At 53.0% G+C, this 21663-nt stretch overlaps 1 protein-coding gene and 1 long non-coding RNA gene across 2 annotated transcripts in view; one reads left to right on the forward strand and one right to left on the reverse strand.

The window, feature by feature from the left end:
* The window catches only part of PTPRN2 (protein tyrosine phosphatase receptor type N2), an 806499-nt gene that overhangs the window by 464075 nt on the left and 320761 nt on the right, over positions 1-21663 (forward strand). The gene's annotated exons all lie outside the window — the stretch shown is intronic.
* LOC147582905 (uncharacterized) lies at positions 504-18099 on the reverse strand. Its single transcript, XR_015243518.1, has 3 exons — positions 17541-18099; positions 1823-2025; positions 504-1132 (listed from the first exon to the last, which is right to left on the reverse strand). It is a non-coding gene; the product is annotated as an uncharacterized LOC147582905 (long non-coding RNA).

Genomic DNA, 21663 nt, shown 5'->3' on the forward strand with positions numbered 1-21663 from the left:
ACGTCTGTAACAATTCATAACGTATGTTACCTTTGTTAATGACCTCTGATTTGATTCAACTAGCTTTTCCTAAGCCTGGCTTTGATAATTCTGGGGCTGAAACAAAGGTATTTCTGTTCTCTAATGATTTTGTAAGATGCTCTCCCCGTGTTCACACGGTTTGATCTAAACAAGATAAAATGGGTTTACATATAGTTCAAAACAAAATATTACTTAGTTCTATTAATCATATCTTGAACATTTTATCTTAATTGTCTGCTCTAAGGAGACATAGTTCAGCCATTTATTTGTTGTGTGTTTAAGCCTTGTGTGTGCCAGGCACCGCCCAGCTGCTATGGAAGATCCCGGAAGACCCCAGGGAAGGGAAGCGGTCTGAGGCCTGGGCCCTCAGGATCCCACAGGAGCCGAGAGTCAGTGCACCAAGGACTGTGTAGGTGGCATCTCCACGTGAGACCTGCCAAGTGCTGGGAGCAGACCTAGACTTCCTGGCTGACGCTGTTGGAGCGGGGGGGGGGGGGGGGGGGGGGGGGGCCTGAAGGATAACGCGGCCACCGGGGAGGCCACGTGGCTGGAGTCTGACCGGTGGAGCTGAGGACAGACGCTCTGGACAGGAGGGGTGAAAAGGCAGAGGCCCAGAGAGCAGCATGGCCTGTTTGGGGACAAGAAAAGGCCTGTTTCAGGGGACGCAGGGTGCACGGGAGAGGCCTGCCCCGTGGGAACGTGGCAGGCAGGCCACACAGCTCGTGCATAAGCAGCAGTTAGCGGGCAGCCACGGAGCACTCTTGGTCAGAAAAGCGTTGGGGTCGGAGCTCTGCCCCGGGGAGGCCTGTGCACTCACGACGTGGACGTGGACGTGGCAGAAACTGAGCTGAGCTGGTCCCTGACTGAGGGTTGGTCTGACCGCACGTCGGGCAGTGCATCTGTGCTGTGACCGTGCTTCCTCGCCAGCCTTACAGCAATGCGGATGTAGGTGATGAGCCTTAGATCAGCGAGGACCCCTGTGCCCGGGGCAGCGACGATCTGGGGTGCGCCCCGAGCCCTGGCTTCTGGGCCCCTCGGCCGGTGTTTTCTTCTGTCTCCCGAGTCGTCAGGCCAGATGTGCCTCGTCTGAAACTTGGCAGGGAATTTGGGGCTACAAAGTAAGTAAGGGTGCAGATGCTTGGAAATGGGGTGTGGACAGCAGCAGCAAAGGCAGAAGGAGAAGCAGTGGACAGACCTCGGGGACGGATGCTGAGGTCAGGGGCCCAGGGCAGGGGAAGCTCAGAATGTGAGTTGCTCCAGGACCGAAGGGCACCGGCAGGTCAAGGGCTGGGAGAATGTCAAGGCGGGGCCATGCCTTTACGTGCCGGTCCTCAGCCGGCCCTGGCCTTGGCTCATCACCAGCCCTGTTGGGAGGGTGCCTGCTCCAGGAAGCCTTTCGGACCGCAGTTTTGCACACCCTGGATTTTCCCCATGGAACTGTGTGCCCTGCCTCTTTCCTCCCCCAGAGTCCATCAGTCTGCAAGCAGGAGCAGGGAGAGCGTGTAGGAAACGCACAGGAACGGATGGGGGTCCCACACTGCCGGGAGGCCAGTCTGCGGCCAGCTCCTTGGCCTCCCGGACACCCCAAGCCTCTTCTCTACCCCAGTCAGGTGCTCACCTGTTCTCCACTTGCCCGAGGCCCTGTCTGCCTGGGGATCAGTTATCCTACCTGCCAGAGCTGCTCTTTCCAGACTTCCCTCCATCCCCTCCTGCCCCCCCCCACCCCAGCTCAGGCCAGATCTTACCCCACACACACAGCAACCCGGTCCCGTGACCCACCGAGGTCTGAGGTCTTACTCACATAAGCCCTCTCTGATGGCTAAATCCAGAGATGTCCACACTGAGGCTGGAGGGGCACCCCTCTAGCGCTGCAGTGTCAACATCGTGTGGAGTTCTGCTGGCGGACCCCGTAGCTCTCTCTGCTGTTACGGGTTTCGTCCTCACACTTCACTGTCTTTGTCTTCTCAAAACAGACCCCTCCATGCCCACAGAAGACTGGCTTTCCTAGGGAAAGATGAGCAAAGCAGGGAGCTGCTGTTTGAAATGTGGGACTTTTCTTTGGGAGTTGAGGAGAAGGCCCCTCGGGAACCCCTTCCTGATCGAACCCTGGCACGGCACGGGCTCCACGCCAGGCCTCCGTGCCGGCCTCCAGGGTGAAGGGCACTGTCAGAGAGGGCTACCTGCAAGGTGTCGTCCAGTATTCATTCTACAGAAAAGGTCGCAAAGGCTCTCAGTGCAGCTCGTAGGTGAACCCTCTGAAATGGATTTCCAGCAAGATCACAACATCGAAAGGTCGGTTTTCATTCTTCGTCGTCTTCCCAAAATATTTTGTCTTTGTTTTTATTCTTTGTTATTTTACATTGCCACGAAAAAAAATTAAATATAGATTTTTACAACCTCACAACAATGCTTTACGTCATCGTACAAATTCGCATCTTGCCCGTTGCCTGAGGACCGGGCACTTGGTGTTAAAGGCAAACCCGGTGCCTCAAGTAAGAGACACTGGGCACTGCCTCCCCCATTTGCTGCTGTGCATGGCCATTCGTCACAGGACACATCGTGCTAACAGTTATTAGGTCTCGTACGTGGACCGGCTCGTGTGGCTCTATGCAAGTCTGCTCTGTAAATCCTCTGATTATCTTGTAAAATTACCCTAAGTGCTTATGTGCATACATATTGAAAACTGACTTCCGTCTAATTAGGAAAATGACGTAAGTCTGGAGACACGTCAGATTTTCACGGTAAAAGAGTGCTCGTGATTTTTCTCCTCTTTCCACTCCCCCTCCTCTCACCAAATGCTGTTGGTTATCTCCCTCGTGTAAGTTTTCTAAAATATTCACCCTTTAAAACCCATCCATCTGTCCTGTCGACCCACCAGCCAACAGAGGCAAGACAGGACTCTCTTCTGTGAACCTGCCCCACGTGTGCAACCCTACGGCGGCTGTGGGCCTGGGCGCTCACCCCCACCTCAGCCACCTTGGGGCGTGGGGGCCGGGATGCACCTCCCCCGCCCCCACCTCTGCTGCACATGGGCGGGCATCCTGGCTCCAGCCCAGAGCACGGTTCTGTATGGCCCCTGTTGTGGCTGTGCAATTCCAGCGGGTTTTCCCCAGAGGGACCACACAACCTCTGTTGTTTGGACGATGTCAGTGTTCTCTTGTCCTGGGTATTTGTCAGTCAGCAATTTAATGCATGGCCCGTGCGCTCCGGCTTCGTCCTTTAAGATCTGAGGCATTATTTGGTGCATTGCAGGTGCCTCTGTGAGTGTCTGTCATCCCTGGGAAGATGCGCATTTGAACCCGCAGGGAAAAAAATAGCATGATTGACGTGACTTTTGACATGATTTTTGTCAAGACGCAGGCATGCCATTTGCTGGAGAACCTGTTCTAATGAATGCCTTTTACACTGGCGAGCTGTGCAGTCTTGCCATCCGTCCCTTTCCTCCCACCTTGATATCCAAATGCCAATCACCGGGAAGAAAATTATGCTACTGAATGAGGTAGTGTGCAATTTACCCTCTAGAAATTGAACATTTACCGTAAGTGGTAAAGAAGGTGTTTTCTATACCTTGAGATAAGTTTGCATATAAATCTCTGCCTCCGTATTTCTAATTCACGGACACTGAATGTGTACCTTTGCGAGTCACCCTTTTATATCACGAGAGCGTTAAAACACGTTTTAAAATTGCTTTTGTACACATGCGGTTAATAAGTTAAAGTACAGAGAGAGGTGTTTCCAGTTCACCCCTTCCCCGGGGGCTCCTTCTGTCTCCAGTTCAAGGGGCGGCCACCCAGCCGGCGGCAAGGGCCAGCCACTTCCCGAGGCCTTCATTACTGCATTCCAATAAAGTGTGGTTTTTTCTTTTCCCACCTTTTCTCTCTATTGGCTTGGGATTTGTGTCTTAATCAAAGTGTGCAAGAAATGTGCTTAATCGTCAGACACGGTGACACTTTTACGTGGTGCTCCAGTTAATTAATGCGGAATTGCTGCGGAATGTTGCAGAAAAACTCGTGATTTTCCATTTACATCAAATGAGTTTGCTGTGATTAATGTTATCATAGGAAATACCAAAGGAATTAATAATGATTAGGCCATTACTTCCAAGTGGCACTGAAGACTGAGAGATCTTTACTCATTTCAAGAGCTTTAAGAAAACCCACCACCGTTGGTTTCTGTGTTCTGATGTACAGGTTGGATGTGTCGGACTTGAACGGCGGGTCCCTACACTCGCCAAGTGATGTTCGCTTTTCAGTTCGTTCTTCTTCCGGAGCTTTTCAAATTTGGGTTCATGACGGGTTAAAATTTTTTTCACTTTTTTTCTTTTTTTTTGAGAGGTTAATGCTTCTAAACTTCATTTATTCATTCCCAAGAATGCTAAGTACAAATACAAATACGTATTCTGCACAAGGCCTCGAGTTATGTGATCGGGGGTAAGACCAAAGATAAACGTAGCATGGCCCCACTCCTTGAAGAACCAGGGAAGGAAGCACCCGTATAAAAGCTCAGTTATGATCAGGTGTTATCGAAGCTGTCCTGGAGACGCCCAGAGGCGTGAACAGGCCGGGGAGCTGGCGTTGGACCGTCTGAGAGGGCTTCATGGGAGCCACGAAATTTCAGCTGCTTCCAGAAATGAGGAGTTTGTCAGATAGAAGAGAACAGAGGAGGTGCGGAGTTGAATGTGTCAGGGACAGGATGACCTTGAGTGTGTCTGGAGCACAGGGTGTGTGCACAAACACGTGTGACGGGGAGCAGAGCCCCTGGCCGGAGGCAGCAAGGCCACGGGGAAGGCATGAGCCGCTCCTGCCCTTCACCCACGGAGGAGGCTCCAGCCAGGCTGTGCACGGGGGACCCCGCACGCCGTCTACGCACCCGCCCGCTTCACGGCCAGCCCGGCAGGGCCCGGGTGTCGCGGCCGCGTGGGGGTGGACTCTGTGGACCTGAGCTTGCCGGGACTGCCGAGCTGCCGCCCTGGTGACGGCCTGAGGACCGCCAGCAGCGTCCTGAACTGCACCCTGGAAGCCAGCTGGCTGAAATGGGAAAAGAAACGCACTGTTAGCGTGATGGCCCTGCAGAGTTGGTTTTGATGGTTTGGGGCCCTTTAGGCCTATTGAGAGCGTCTGTGAACACGAGGCTGGTGCCGGTGGAGACAGCCTGCTTGTTTTCCTGACTCAGGTGCCGCCCAGACGTTCCTGGCGCTCTGCTCCTTCTCGTAACATTGAGATCTTGGGTGGGAGTCGAGACCATCACTTTTCCTGCCCCCATGTCCCTCCCGTCTGGGACATCGTGGCTTCCTAGTCCTTCTGGGCAGAGGGCCGAGGGCAGTGTGGCTCCACCTGAGGAGAGGGCTCAAGTGCACGTCAGCAGGCTGTCGCCACAGCCCAGCTCTTTCCCAAGCGTGCACTTGGTCTGGGAGCTGTCGTGGAGCATTGGAGTACCCTTTTTAAAAAATTTTTATTTCTTTTGAGAGAGAGAGAGAGAGAATGCATGCTAGCAGGGGAGAGAGGCAGAGGGGGAGAAAGAGAGAGGGAGACAGAATCCCTAGCAGGCTCCACACCGTCAGCACAAAGCCCGATGCAGGGCTCAATCCCATGACCTTGGGATGGTGACCTGAGCCGAAATCTGATGCTCAACCGACTGAGTCCCCCGGTGCCCCTGAAACCACCCTTAAACTGTGATTTCCCACAGCCTGGCCCTCGTGTTCTCTACAGAGGTGAGCTGGGCAGCCTTTGCCACAGGGAACATTAATTCCTGTCGTTTGGTGTTTTCCTGGGTCGCCCCCCCCAGCCCCCCCTACAGTTCACCTCTTAGCGCCTGCACCTCCTGGGGGCCCCACGGGCCTGGTGACAGCGCCGCTCCTGCCCTGCCTGTGGCTACAGCGCCCCCCCACTCCCGGGGGCACCCCCCCCAAAGCCTCCTCTCTCCCTTTGGAGCTCGGGCTCTCCTGGCCGCTGTGATGACTCTCCGTGTCTGCCCCTTCAGGCCTCCGCGTGCCCACAAGCTCCAGATGCTGCACGAATGTTTCTATTTGGACACCTCCCTGCCAAATACAGCCCAGCTTCCTTGCAGCCAGACTCAGCAACATGCCTGCTCCCCAGGTGCCCATTTCCATCGGTGACCAGAGCCCCAGGTCAACCCTCCCTCCCCTCTGCACCCACAATTCAGACCACAGGCTCGGCCTCTCTGTGAGGTAGGCATGCCTCCTCGTTGCCATGGTTACCGCCTGGTCCCTGGAGGCCTCCTCGCGTAGCCTGGTGATATGCAGACGGCCCACGCCAGCCTGCCCATCCAGACCTTTCTGGGCTGTGATTTCATCTCGGGAGTTGGGAGGCAGGGAGAATCCGTGGACAAACCCAGAAGGGAGAGTGGGCACTCAGACACGGTGGCCGAGAGAAGGCCTTCCGCTTCCTCACACAGCTTCTCTGGGGGCAGCGCAGACTCGTAACTTGGCCTGGATCAGAAGCTTCCACAAGCACAGCTTGAAAAGGAAATCTTCTGTGACCTTGGGGACAGGCAGGCGTCTTCTTTCTTCTCTGGAAGCTTCCACTGGGCTGAGGAGAGAGCCCATCTCCACTGGACCACCCCACAGAGGTATGTGGGAGACTGTCCCTGCTCGTCGGAGCTCCCCGGGACATGAGATGAGCTCCCACACGTCCAGATGACAAGTATCCACTTGGGTTTTGCCTCCCTTACCTTCTCCGCTGTGTGCATGGAGATACGGTCACAAAACGACAAAACTATGTGTAGTGTGCACCACGGGGCTCTAGACGCACAGGTGGCTCCTTCCCTGCGCTGGTGCCCCCGGGGGTGCAGAGCAGCAGAGCTGGGGTTCCCCGGCCTCCGCGTGCCAGGAAAATGGAAGACCAAAGATGCGAAAGAAGATGCCCTTCCCCAGAGTTGGAACCCTTGCTGGGCTCTGCCCGTCTCCACCCCTGAGATCCCAGGCATCTGGGAAAGCAGAACATCTGAAAAGCAGAACGTACCGGTCCCCATCCTCACGAGCAGCGCTGAACCCCCGGAAGCCTGTGGAAACTCTGGGCGGCAACACCCCCCCCCCCACTGGGCTGATGTGGTGGCCACGTGCTCCCCATCGATCAGTCACGCTTTGCTTATCCCCCTGTGGGAGGATTAGCGGTCGGCATTCTGGAGCGTGGCCGAAACGCCCACCGGGTGCGCTGGGCAGTGAGTGGAATGTGGACCGTGCAGGGAAGTTCTCGACTCCCAGAGTTGGCTGTGGAGGGTTCTGCTTGAGGGCTGGGCCAGGCTGCCTCTTCTCACCATTAAATTAAGTGGTGTAAGGGAGGCAGAGGCACTTTGGAAAGCCTGAAATGCCACGCACCTGTCTTTACTACTGGCTCGGGGGTGGGACCCTCACAACCCACAGGCGGGCCTGGCGGTGGGCCCCACACCCTTGCCCACGGCGAAAGCAGCCGGGCGGCCCCGGGAGTGGTCACGCCTGTGGGGAACGCGGGACTCACCGCGTGTGAGAGGCGTTCAAAGCACGTGCTCCGAGCGGCGTTGCCCCAAGACCGTGCGCTAACTGCTCCCCGTGCAGGGAGGAACAAGTGGGGTGAGGCGCCGCCCCGGGGACCACACCCGCAGCCCGGCCCTGCGCTCCGCCCGATCACGTCTCCTCCAGGTGGCTTCGCGTCCCACCAGCCCCGGGTGCTGCTGGCCGCCAGACCTCAAAACACAGAGGGCCGGCTGGGCTTTGGGGCTTTGGCCGAGGGAGCTGTGAGGGCCCTTTATGACTATGTGTTTATCTTCACTCCTCTTTACCTTTACTTCCCCTGATGATTCGTCCCCGGGTCAGTCGTCTTCCGTTACAGAAGACCAGCCGGACACTGTTTTGAGTTTCCGCTCTCCTACTCGTTTATTCTCCCGCTCGCTCTCTCTCTCTGGCAGCTTTATTGAGTGTCCCGTGAACAGCATGTAGTTAATGGTCACTCTGGGAGCCAGTAAGCGCCCTTCTCCACCTGAGGTGTGTTTGGCCCTTGAGGGAGGGTGCCCGCAGCTCCCCGGCCGGAGCCTCCAATTACAGCTTGCCAAGGTCTAAGCACAGGAGCGGCCAATGTTACTTACGAATCCCGACTACACGAACGAGGCAGAGGCATCGTCTGCGTTCAGGGGCCAAGCCCCGCGGCCTCGGAGGCCCAAGCAACTTCCGGGGAATCACGGGAAGCTGGCAGAGGGCACAGCCACTCGGCAGTTACGACTGACCAAGCGCCTGCCCTCTGGGTGATGTTGTGTGGACCAGGATACTCAGCTGAACCCGAGCCCTCCACAGCCGTGGGATGAATGGGGGACGCTGTGCTGTGGCCCTTGTCCTTGCTGGCACGGCCGGAGACCCGACGCTCAGTGACGAGGAACAGCCCTGGTAGAGCGAGCTCAGCGCCTTGTCTGCTCTTACCCACCAGCGTAACCGCACGTCCTCTCCTAACCGCCAGAATCTGTGAGCGTGTGACCTTACGTGGCAAACGGGACTTCGCGGATGAGATTGTTAAGGGCCTTGAGAGGGGAGATTGTCCGCACAGACCCAGGGTTCACAGAGGCCCGTCAGGTGGAGAGAGGGTGCAGTCCGTGGGAGACGGGACCGGGAGGGAGGCACAGGGCGATGCGGCTTTGCTGGCTTTGAAGCTGGAGGAAGGGCCACACCCGAGTGGTGCAGGAAGGGTCTGGAAGAGGGAAAGGTTCTCCCTGGAGCCTCCAGAGGGGAGCCAGCCCCACCAACACCTGCAGACCAAGTTGGTGGGGATTTGTTGCCTCAGTCACAGAAGGACAAGACCCATCCAAACCCAGGCCTTTTTAGAATTCAGTTCTTTTAAAACTATGATCAACGATGATGATGGTGGTGGGGAGCAGAAAGAGGAAAAGGAGGAGAAAAGGGACCAAAGCAGGACCTTTTTCTTCCGTAAGGCATGTAAGCCAGGGACAGTGGTCTGCTGGGAGAGAGCCTGTGTTCAGAGTCCCTTCTGGAGGTCTTCTAGACCATAAACCTCGCTTCCTGATGGGCAGGTTAGCCGGGAGAGCCCCAGGGCGGGAGTCAGACCCTGTGGGGTAAACTGTGGTCCTCCTGTGACTGGGTGTGACCCGAGCCCCCGACTGGGTGCCCACGTGGGTGAGACCACGGGGCCAGTGTCCCCACGCATGCGTCAGTGAGGGCTGGCTCCTAGGGCACACGGGAGGAAGGGGAGGTTCTGGGGGGCCTGGGGGTTAATGGACGGTCCGTGATCTTCCTTTAGACACATTCTGGGAAACACACTGTAACTGTTCGGTAACGGCGGGGGCTGTTTGTAAAGCAAGGGGGTCTTTGGAAAGTCTTATGTTATTTGGGCATCGGGATGCTGCGTTGGGTGTAAGCAGAGAGTGGCAGTAATTTGGGAAAGAGGGAGATGGAGGAGCCATGCTTGTCTGGGACCAGGACCCTTGTCAGGCTCTGACTGTGCCTGGCCCACAGGGTAGTTGAGGGTGGGTAGGTGTTGGGTATGTAGAGAAGTACCCAGAACTTTCCATCAGGGCTGACTTTGGTCTGAACGCCGGCTTTGGCACTCCGAGCGTGTGAACTTGGGGAAGCCAAGTACTTTCTGGTACTTTCTTCAGGTTCTTCACGGTGAAGTGTCTGTACACGTTGTAGTCCACCCAGTCCCGGCCACGGTCGATTGCGAGATGATCGTTACTTTATTTATCATCAAGAAAGAAATTGCTCCAATGGCCATATCCTGTCTCGCCATTGGCAGTGTGATGCACATTCACTCCAGAGATGCTGAAATGTGGAGAGCCGTGTGTCTTGGGATCAGTGGACTATAGCAATGCCCGCCTCACACGGAAGGCTAAACGAGTGTTGGCTCACAGAATGCCGGCTCTTTCCAGTCTCTCTTACACAGACCTTCCTCTTCACCCGTTCTCACGCCCCCTCTGCCCGTCACGTTCTGGAATGTCACCTGCAGACGGGGTCACTGTATGCTCCAGTCTGGTTGAGGCAGCACTGGCTTATTCTGGCGTCCACTCTCAAAGCTTCCGTCTCTGGAAGGTGCGTGATATCGTGGCCCTATCTGCGGCGAACAGATGCCAGGAAACCGAATCCCACGCCCACCATGTGGCTGAGAAATGGGCGAGAGGAGGATGGGTATGTATACAGATCGTGGTTGCCCCTGGAGCCCCTCGAGGGCAAGAACGGGACGGGGGACTGTGTGCCTGCAGGAGCCCCAGTCAGCTCGCCAGCTCTGCCTCGGGCTGTTGTTAATGGCAGCGACAGTGTTGGAGACGGGACGCCCACGGCCTTTCTGTGCCTGCACCCTGCACCGTGGCCTGCACAGGGTTACCGGATGGACCGTTTGACCACATTAACTGATCGTTACGGTGGAAAGCTTCAGATTTAATCACTTTAAATGCAAATGGATGAGTTCCCCTCAAGCTCAAAGTGTCCTCCAGTTTTCCTGTCTTGACCAACTCAAGGGATCCTGTTGCTTTTTCTAGTGGCCGAGAAGCAAAATGTTAGACCCCAAAGCATCTTCATATCTTAGTAGCCACCCAACCCAGCAGTTCCACCTCTTGCTGCGCTTAGGAATTACCTGGGAGGACTTTTATTTATTTTTTTTTTTTTTAAACATTTATTTATTTTTGGGACAGAGAGAGACAGAGCATGAACGGGGGAGGGGCAGAGAGAGAGGGAGACACAGAATCGGAAACAGGCTCCAGGCTCTGAGCCATCAGCCCAGAGCCCGACGCGGGGCTCGAACTCACGGACCGCGAGATCGTGACCTGGCTGAAGTCGGACGCTTAACCGACTGCGCCACCCAGGCGCCCCATGGGAGGACTTTTAAAATACTGGAACCCAGGGCCCAGCCCCTGACTAATAAACCAGACTTCCGGCGGGAGGGTCCAGCTCTGTGCCCCGAAACCACGCGCCCCAGGACAAGAGCCCCTGTCTGGTCTGGTGTCCTTACAGAAAGGAGTTATGTCGAGGGCCCGCGAGCTTGGACGCAGGGGCTGGGGAGCCAGACTGAGCTCCCAGCGCTGTTCCCCGTGCCCCCCACGGTATGCGGGGCACACACGGCTGAGTCCCACAGGGGAGAGAAGACCACAGGTCGACCCTCAACAGCCTCTTACAGGTAAGAAGTAACATGTGTTGGGAATAGTTTTCATCTAAAAAATATATATTGTCTGAACTTAACCAGGGCGCGTGACATAAAGATGGGATTTGATGGTAGAAATTACGTTTCATCCGTGTAATGGTCGCCGTTCTTAAACTTGAAAGGTAAATGCTCTTAGTGACTAGTGTCAGCACTGGCTTGGCGTCTCCGGTCCGGACTTTCTCTGCTGGCACAGAAGTGCCATGGTGCTAACTAAGTGAGGTAGGCTAGCTGCGGAGAGGTGTCGCTGTGCTTTGGGGACGAGTGTGGGCCTGACCCAGGTCTCCGTTATCGGGACTCATGTTCCAAGTGTGGACGGTTTCTGCCGGGGCCACGTCGGTGTCGCAGGGATCCTTTATGTCTGCGGAACACGTTCTAGAGAAAATGTTAAGTAATTAAACCCAAGCTAATGGACTATTTCGCGACTGAACTGATGTCTATAACACATATCCGCTATAACTCTGTTTAAGAGCGGAGTCTTAACCACGGCATATTTTCTGCTTAAAGAGAAATCATAAAACTGAATCAGTTCTTAATTATTTCAGTCCTAGATCACAGGGATGCGCTCACTAAAACACCTTCTGTCCCTAGTGACAATACTCCCCGAATTAACTCTTCCCACATGACGGAATCGTCTGATTCCCCCACTGGACCGCACAGCGGGAACAGCATGCCGTCAGTGGTCACGCTGCCCACGTGGTCACACGACACGTTCCCGAGACTGTAGGAGGTGAGGGTGAGTATTTACTGAGCGCTGTGTGCCCAGCACTGCACCAAGTGTTTGCTATTTAATTCATTTATCCCCATGCCTTCTTATGACATGGGAAGGCCATCCCCAGCTTTGAGACAGGAAAACTGTGGAAGGAACAGTTTAATAATATATCAGCATCACGTGGCCAATAGGGTTGCTTGTCACCATTTCAGGGGCCACACACTAATGCCCAAAGTCCTTCAAACGGTGGGACATGGGGCCGAGGACGGCAGAAGGTCTGTGTGACTCCATAGTCCATGCAGTACGTCCCCACACTGGATAATAGTAAATTCTCCAGAAACAGGGTCTACGAGCTTGGCCCTTGTAAACCCTTTTGGGCTGTGGTTGGGATGAGTCCTGTTGCTTCCTCTCGAACTTGTCCCATGACATCTGTAAGCGGGGACAGGTATCAGGAGCTGTCAACGCTGCAGCCATTGCCCTCCGAAACCCTTCCAGAGGGTCCTTTCTTCACTCTGCCAGCATATATCTATTGACTTCCTACTATGTGCAGGCAGCACTGGGCTCCGACACACAGAGATCAATTAAAAGGCAAGGCTCTGAGTTCAGGGCTGTTACTCTTGAGATACATAAAATAATCCACACATCAGGGGCGCCTGGGTGGCTCGGTCGGTTAAGCGTCCGACTTCGGCTCGGGTCATGATCTCATGGTTTGTGGGTTCGAGCCCCGCGTCGGGCTCTGTGCGGACAGCTCGGAGCCTGGAGCCTGCTTCTGATTCTGTGTCTCCCTCTGTCTCTGCTCCTCCCCTGCTCGTGCTCTGTCTCCCTTTCTCTCAAAAATGAATACACATTTAAAAAATTTAAAAAAATAAAATGATCCACATATCAAATATTTCCCGAAACTTAAACACCCCCGAGCTTCAACATTTCATCAGCATGCCCTCTGATTTCAAATGTCAAAACTTATTATTGAAAATAAACCTGCTGGTGACGGAGCTGAAAAATTCTACCATTACTCTGTGCACCTGAGCATTACTGCATTAAAATCAACACCAAAAAACTGGAAATTGGAAGGGAATGGTCTTCCTACTCTTAAATGTGTACTTTAAAAAAATGTAACTGCGGTATAGTTTCCATACAGCCCAATGTTGGTTTTAGGTGTGCAACGTAGTGACTCAACACTTCATACGACACGCGGTCTCATCACAAGTGCATCGTTAGTCCCCATCACCTGCTTCCCCACCCCCTACCCACCTCCCTCTGGTGGCCCTCAGTGTGTTCTCTGTAGTGAAGAGTCTATTTCTTGGTTTGTCTCTCTCTTTTTTTTTTCCTTTTCCTCATTGGTTTTTTTTCTTAAATTCCACATGTGAGTGAAATCATAGGGTATTTGTATTTCTCTAACTTACTAAATGTGTAAATTTCAATTCAGATCTCATCCTACTAACACCATGATTTCCCATCACAACCAGAAAACAGAAATATTTTTGGTTGTTTATGCTGATCCACAAACAAATTTTCAAGCATGTTGTTTCCCTCTCAAGTACCAAGAAAAATAGAAGACCTTGTGATTTTTTTTTAAAGTAAATGATCCACTTTTTTTTCCTCCTTAATTTATTTAAACTGTTTCACAAAATCCTCCCGTGTGTCGGGTGCCTACGGGGGCAGGCGGAAGGCTCTGGAATCCCAGCACTCAGTGTCTGCCCCAACGTGTGTGCACCACAGGGCACCAGGGCCTCTTTGTCAGGAATAAGAAGGTACAATTACAAGGGGCGCCTGTGGATTCGTCGTTCCACAGGACCTGGGATGCCCCAGATTTGGCGGTACTCGGGGTGTCCATGCTGACACAGGTTTAATCGGTGAACCTGGCAAGGGAGGGGGCGGGCAGGGCGCAGCCTAGCGGCCCCTGTGAGTGGAAGCCTCCCCGTGAGGTCTGGCCCCCCTGGCCGTTCCTCAGCAAGAAGCCTGTTAAGGTGGCGTGACCAGAATGGCGTAACCTACCCTTCGTGTCTCCCCTTAGTAATTTTCTACCCATTTACCCCCTGTCTCTGCCCTCGGCTGTAAGTCCCCAGATGTCTTCGCCACCTTCAGAGTTCACCCTGGCCTTTCTCCCCTAATGCGGCGGCCTTGGCGTCTATCGCAGTAGTCCCAGACAAGATCTTCCTTACCGTTTCGACAAATGTCACGGTAAAATTTTTCTTTCGCAGCAATCCTCAATATCGTCTCTAGGACTTTGTCATCTTGAACACTGAAAGCCTGTCCCCATTCAACACTAGCTCCGCATTCCCCTCCCTCGCAGCCCCTGGCTGCACGGTTCCACCATCTCTCCCTGTGGATTGGACGACTCTCAGTCCCTCGTATCGGTGGGATTATACAGTGGTTGCCCTTTGGCATCTGGTCTAGTTCCCTCAGCACGTCGTCCTCAAGGTATTTCACTGCACGTGTGGAGCAACCACAGGTAGTTTATCCGTTCGTCTTTCATGAACACTTGGGTTCCTTCCACCGCTTGGCTGTCGTGAACGGTGCTGCTATGAACACGTGTGTACAGATATCTTTTTGAGTCCGTGCTTTCGATTCTTTCGAGTATATACTCGGAAGTATCGTTGCTGGATCATATGGCAGTGAGTTTAATCTGGCGAGGGTGGGGGGCTGCCACCGTGTTCCCACAGCAGCTGTACCATTTTGCACTCTCACCAGCAGTGCGCCGGGGGTCCGGTCTCTCCACATCTTTGCCAACACTCTCTTTGTTCTGGGTTTTGTGGGGTTTTTAAAATAATATGTGTCCTCAGGGGTATCTCATCGTGCTTATGATTTGCATTTCCCCGATGATTGTTGACGTTGAGCATCTTCTCATGTGTTTTTCGACATTTGTATGTCTTTGGAGAAATGTCTACTCAAATCCTTTGCCCATTTTTTAAATTGAATCGTTTGGTCTTTTTGGTTGTTGAGTCTGTGAGTCTTTATATATTCTGTATATTAATCCTTAATAAGACACATGACTTGAAAATATTTTCTCCCATTCTGAGTGCTGCCTTTTCACGTTCTTGATAATGTTCTTTGATGCACAGAAGATCTTAAATTTGATGAAGCCCAATTTACTTATTTATTCTTTTGTTACCTGTGCTTTTGGTGTCCTATGCAAGGAATCCTTGCTAAATCCAGTGTTGTGAAGGCTTCCTCCTATGTTTTCTTTTCAGAGTTATAGTTTTGCCTCTTACATTTGGGTCTTTGATCCGTTTGGGGTTCGTTTTTTAATATAGTGTAAGGTATAGGTCCAGCTTTATTCTTTTATATGTGGATACACAGTTATTCCTGCACCATTTATTGAAAAGGTTGCCCTTTCCTCATTGAGTGATCTTGGCAACCTTGTCAAAATCATTTGACATGTATATGAGAATTTGTTTCTGAACTATATTATATTCCATTGTACTGTATGTCTGTCTTTATGCCAATCAATACCTGCCTGCTTTGATTAATGTTACTTTTTAGTAGGTTTTGGTGATTTCAACTTTGTTCTTCTTTTCCAAGATTGTTTGGACCGTTCAGGATTCTTTGAGATCTTATATGAATTTTAGGATGGATTTTTTTCCTAAATGGCAGCACTGCAAAAAGTGAAGGAACTGCAAAAACATCATTGGGGATTTGACAGGGATTGATTGCATTGAATCTGTAGACTGCTTTGGGTGGGATTGACATCTTAATACTATTGACTGTTACTATCCATAAACATGGGACGTCTTTCCATTTATTTGGGTCTTCTTTTATTCTTTCAACAATGTTTTGTAGTTTTCCATGTACAAGTATTTCACTTCTTTGGCTAAGTTTATTGTTAAATATTTTATTCTTTTTGATGCTATTGTAAATGGAATTTTCTTAATTTCCTTTTCAGATTGCTCATTGTTAGTATATAAAAACAACTCATTGTGCAGGATATATTTTGTGTCCTGCAATTTTGCTGAATCCATTCACTGGTTTTAACAGGTTTTTTTGTGGAATTTTTAGGGTTTTCTACATATAGGATCATGTCATCTGCAAACAAATAATTTTACTTCTTGCTTTCCAATTTAGATGACTTTTTTCTTTTCTTTTTCTTTTTCCTTTTTTTCTTTTCTCTCTTTTTTTTTTTTTTTTTTTTTTTTTTTTTGCTTAATTGCTCTGGTTAATACTTGCAATATTGTGTTGAATAGAAGTGGCAAACACAGGCATTCTTGTCTTTTTCCTGCCTTGCAGGAAAAGCTCTCAGTCTTTCCCCAATGAGTATGATGTCTGCTGTGGGTTTTTCTATGTGACCTTTATTATATGTGGCCTTTAGTATGTGGCAGTATCCTTCTCTTCCTAGTTTGTTGAGTTTTTTTAATCATGAAAAAGGTGTTGAATTTGTTGAATACTTTTTCTGCATTAATTGAAATGATATGTCGAGTTTTTCTTACCCCTCTTCATTTTGTCACATTGATCAACTTTCACATGTTGGCCTGCCGAGAATAAATCACACTTGGTCATAATGCATAGTTCTTTTAATAAACTGCTGAATTCTGTCTGCTGGTATTTTGTTGAGGAATTTCACATGAGTATTCATAAAGGATACTGACATACACTTTCTTTTTTTGTAGTGTCTTTATCTGGCTTTGGTATCAAGATAATGTCGGCCTCATAGAATGAGTTAGAAAGTGTCCCCTTCTCAGTTTTTGGAAGAGTTTGGGAAGGATTGAGGTTACTTCTGCTTTAAATGTTTGGTAAGGGCTCCCGGGGGGGCTCAGTCACTTAAGCTGACTTTGGCTCAGGTCATGATACTGCAGTTCGTGGGTTCGAGCCCCATATTGGGCTCTGTGCTGACAGCTTGGAACCTGGAACCTGCTTCGGATTCTGTCTCTCTCTCTATCTCTCTCTCTCTGCCCCTCCCCCACTTCTGCTCTGTCTCTCAAAAATGAATAAATGTTTAAAAAAATTAAATGGTGTAATTCACCCATGCAACCATCTGATTCAGGGATTTTGTTGTTTGTTTAGAGGTTTTTGATTCCTGATTCGATCTCCTTGCTAGTTGTCGGTCTGTTCAGACTTTCTGTCTCTTCATGATTTAGTCTGGGAAGGTTGTATGTTTTTAGGAATTTGTGCGTTTCGTCTAGGTTTTCCAATTTGCTGGCATACACTTGTGCATAGTATCCTCTTATGACACTTATTATTTCTTACCATACCTGTAAAGGCATCAAATATTACTATTTTAAAATATTGCTTAGTCCATTTGATTGTTTTCAATTTTTCATCTGTGAGCATAAATATTTTTCTCTAGAGATTGTTCTGTTTCACCCTAATCTGGTCCCGTTTGCGTCCTGTAAGTACACTTCCCTTCGGCTTTCTCGTCCACGCCCTGCACGGTCTTTAGTTACAGGGTTCATCCATATGGATTGATACTCAAGTCCCAGGTGCCGAATGCAAGCGTCTCTCGAGCGAACGGTTTGGACGCTCTGTGGCACGGTGCAAAGTGAGCGGGAGTTGGTGTGGGAACGCCGGATGACGTGAGATCTAAAGATGCCTGGCATGGTTCTCGTCTCCCGCACTAGTGTCCTGTGGGCTCAAGGGTACGACACCCTCTAAGCTGCTTACTGACTCCCTGGCCTCTTGCCCCTCCCCCCCCCCCCCCCAGATGACAGTTCCCGACACTGCGTTCTGAGTGGCTGTTTGCTTACCTCCCCCTTCCGTCAGGCGGGATCGCCCATCCCATGTTCTCTAGGGACCCTTATTGAAAAGCAGAACAGAGAAGTGCAGGTTTCCATGGCGGGGTGAGTCAGGTGTGCCAGCCAGGTGCATATTTAAATTCTCCTTTCAGTTCGTGGCGATCGAAACGTTCTTTTTGTGAATTCCTGACATGCATTCGTGACACAAGTTCCAACCTGCAGGCCCAGGAGCCAGAATAAATCAGGCGCCATATATAAAAATGTGTCCTCTGGGAAGGTAAGACTTTGATTAACCGCTGAAACAGTGACCCCTGACCCTTGGCGACCGCCGTCGGCCCTTAATTCGCACGGCCTCGCCAGGGGGCGGGGCGGTCCGGCTCCGCCTTCCCCTGCCATCCCGCCGCCAGCCCCCGGGGCCGTGGGCCCCGTCACCGCTTTCGTGCATCACAGGCACGTCCCGGGCCGTGGCTGGACACGGGCTGCCGGCCCCGACGGGCACCGGCGGCTCCGACGAGCCGCCGTCGGCAGCCTCTCCCAGCACCGGCCCCCGTGGGCGTCCGTTTCTCGGGCAGGGCCCCAGCCCCTTGCAGCACGCGCTGCCCGCCCGAGCGGGCCCGCCAGCCCTGCCTCCGGCACTTCCGGTAGCATCCTCTCGCGGCCGCGGTGCCCACTCGCCACACGAGCCCGGGGAGGACGGGAGCTGCCGTGCCCGGCGCCGGTCCGGCCCCCGCCTGCGGCCACGTCCGCCCGGCTCCTGCTGATCGCGCGCGGCCGTGAACACAGGGCTGCGCCTGCCGCCGTGACTCCACGGGGCCGCTCCCCGCGCTCGGAGAACCCGACGAGTGCCCGTAGCTTGCCACCCAGCGGTCCCCCCAGGTTTCCCACAAAAATAGCTGCCAAGAGCCGTGCGCTGAGTGTCAGCGCGTGGGGAGAATCGCGCCATACGAACACCGGAGACGCGAGGTGGCGTTAGAGGCAACGCGCACGGGCCAAGGTGACCCGGCAGCTGGCTTGCTGATCAGGGAACACTTTTGTCAAAACTCAGTTTCCTTTCTGGTCTCCTGGGTTCCTGTTGACCCCTGACTCTCCTTAGAAACGTGCCAAGGCCACTTTTTGTTGCGAAAAATCGTCTCAGAGGTGCTATTTGGGATTCTGAACTGTGCGGAGCCCCCCTCATCAGCCCCCCAGCGAGCAGAGCTCAGCACTGACCTCGCCCTCCCTTCTGTATTGGGCCCTGTGCTTGACACAACAATGATTAGGAGTTGTCTGAAGAAGGGATTTGATCCCAACACCATTCCCGTCTGGAGCAGGGACACCCCCGCCCCCACCCCCACTGTGGACCATCCAGAGCAGGGACCACCCCCCACCGTGGACCGTCCAGAGCAGGGACCCCCCCCACCCCACCATGTACTGTCCAGAGCAGGGACCCCCCCCCCCCACCCCGCCATGTACCGTCCAGAGCAGGGACCCCCTCCCCACCTTGCCATGTACTTTCCGGAGCAGGGACACTGCAGGACGAGAGTTCTTTTCCTCAAGGGATCTGAGCTGGGCTACTGGTGCTTTCCCGAGTTTTGCCTTTAGAGGAGTTGAAACAGTTTAGGAATTACCGGCAGAGCCTCCGTGTCCGTTGCTTATATGCACTGGCAGCTCCCGCCAGGGAAGACGTGAGCCTGTCTCATGTTTCGCGACAGGTTCTCAGCTGCAAGGAATCTTAAGAATCACAAACCCAACTATCCCTCTTGCCGTTGTACTCAGAATTGCTTTTTCCCACCAAACCACTTAGGATCTGGCAAAAGTTTAGGTGTCCGTGGCAAAAAGAGCTTGTTTAATCAGCAGTAACGCCGTGTGCCTGGATAGAAAATTCTGGAGCATACTGAGTCACACCAGCTCATTTCTAGTTCCACGACAGAGCGCCATTTATACGTGCACTACTCTTATGCACCAGAGTGGCCGCAATAAATCAACATTTCTGGAATATACCATCGGGGGTGGGCTTCTCACTGAAGAAAGAGGCTTGCTTGCGATGAGCCCACAGCATGTCACCTCACCCCACCGCAGAGTGCGGGATGAACGGAGAAGCAGGAGAAACTCTCAAATTTTTGTATCGTAAATCCACTCCTTTGATGTATTATTCTTTTCCTTTATTTTAAAAGACAGCGTTGCAGAAATAGGTCGGAATTATGACTGAAAAACATACAGAATGTTTAAACACATTGCCTGACTTGGTTCCAAAGATGTGAGAAAGGATTTCGATGTTTCTCTGCGAGAAACCCCAAGGGTGACTGGGACGCCTTTGCTCTGCCCCCCTGACAGTCGCACCTGCCAGGATGGGGTCCCCACAGCACCAGGGCCCCCAACTCTTCATTTCTGGTGACATCACCTCCCTGCCGACCCCGCTATCTAAAGGTCCTTTCGGCAGTTAGGAATAAAATAACAATTTAAGACCCAACGCCGTCACGTTCACTTTTCGGCCCAGATACCGAAACTTGTTCTCCGTTGCTGGAGCTTGCACTGATATGACATTTAAAAGAATAACTCTTTGAACTGCCTTTTAAGAGGCTTCTCTAGATGAAACTGGTCTCACATGCTTGTGTCCTCAAAGGGTGCACACGTCAAGGGAAAGCAGTGATTTCCGCTTCAGAGTGCCGGCCTTCCCGAACTTCCCCAGCCCCGCTTTCCTCTCTGCCCCTCAGTGACGCCACGGCCCCCTCCCAGTCCTGTCTTTTACCTCCTCCTCCTCCTTCCGGTAAATCTCGTTGGGCTGATCCCATGTGTGAGGACAGCTGCCCGGCCACCGCCGTGTCCCCTACTGTGTTGTGTATTCCTGACAGCACGTCCATCCTGGTGGGCCCTGGAGGATGTGGGACACCCTTCTGAGGACCTGCTGTGGCCTAGAAAACAGCAGAGCTAACAGAGAAGTCACAGAGGTAGAGAGACCCACGAGGACCAGCTGGTGCAGAGAGAGACAGTCCTGGTCGGGGCTGTGCACGCGGAAGGGTCCATTGCCCCGGGAGACCAGGGTCCCCACCGGGGTGTTCACAGAGGGCGGTGTCGCAGGACACATACAAGATCGGACGGGCAGGACGATTCTTCGTCTTCCTTCCAGCTTGGGTGTGTGCCCTGTGGGGACAGGAATCCAGGAGGGGTCCCTGGGACGTCCTAAAGGGCTCATGGGCAGTGGGGCCTGCAGATGCCAGACGGGGACCCCGGGTTGCGGTGCGGGGGCGAACGTAAACCCAGAAGATAGGAAGACCCACAGAGGAATCCATCTGCAGAGAGGTGGACAGGCCGTTGAGGGGGGGGGCGGGCATCGGGACGTGCGTGCCCGGTGCTCACGCCCACACGTTCCCGCTCAGCCTTTCCTGTGGCCCGAACAGGCGGCCAGCTCCGGAAGGGGACCTGTCTTGCTCTCCCATCCTCCCCTGGCTTTGTACGTGGGGCGGAGAGGCAGTCGGTGGCGGTCACATCCAGCAGCGCGCAGACAGGAGATCCGTTCACATACCTAAAGGGGGGCGGCTGTGCACCTAACATCAGGTCTGCCTGCATCGTCGACACAGGAGACACAAGTGACCCAACCCGGGGAGAGGAGAGATGTTTTCAGAGCACACAGGGATCTGGCTTTGAGTATCATCTTTCACGCATGGGCAGTTGTAGCTTCTTGCCGATACTCTATTTCGGCGTTGGTGTCACTGCCTCCCCCCCCCCACCCCGTCACACACGTGCCCCCCACGTCCCTGCTGCCTCCAGTTCTCTCGCTCTCTCCAGGCTTTGCTGGCCAGGCATTCAGCCCCAGATCTGCTGCGGGTGCAGAGCGAGGTCTGGGCGGCAGACATCCCCCAAGGGAGCTTCACGGACGGGCTTCTGCTGGCGCCACGTGCAGCCGGCCTTGACTCCCTGCCCAGGCTTTGGGTTTTGTTTCTCGGTGTGACCCTCGCCTCGCTGCAAGGCGCGCTGAGGCTGACGGAGAATGAGTGTAGCAGGCATATGGCGGCCGGCTCTTGAGCTTTGAAGAAATATGGCAGCAAATCACAAAACGAGACCCAATCTGGAAAATGTGAAACGGGGCATCTGGAGAAATATAATCAGCCCCACAGATAGCCCGGATGAAAGTGGCGGCGGGGAGGTGAGCTGGCCA

This window comes from Puma concolor, chromosome A2 (assembly GCF_028749965.1).
Source record: "Puma concolor isolate L17-30 chromosome A2, mPumCon1.1.hap2, whole genome shotgun sequence".
Taxonomy (NCBI): Eukaryota; Metazoa; Chordata; class Mammalia; order Carnivora; family Felidae; genus Puma; species Puma concolor.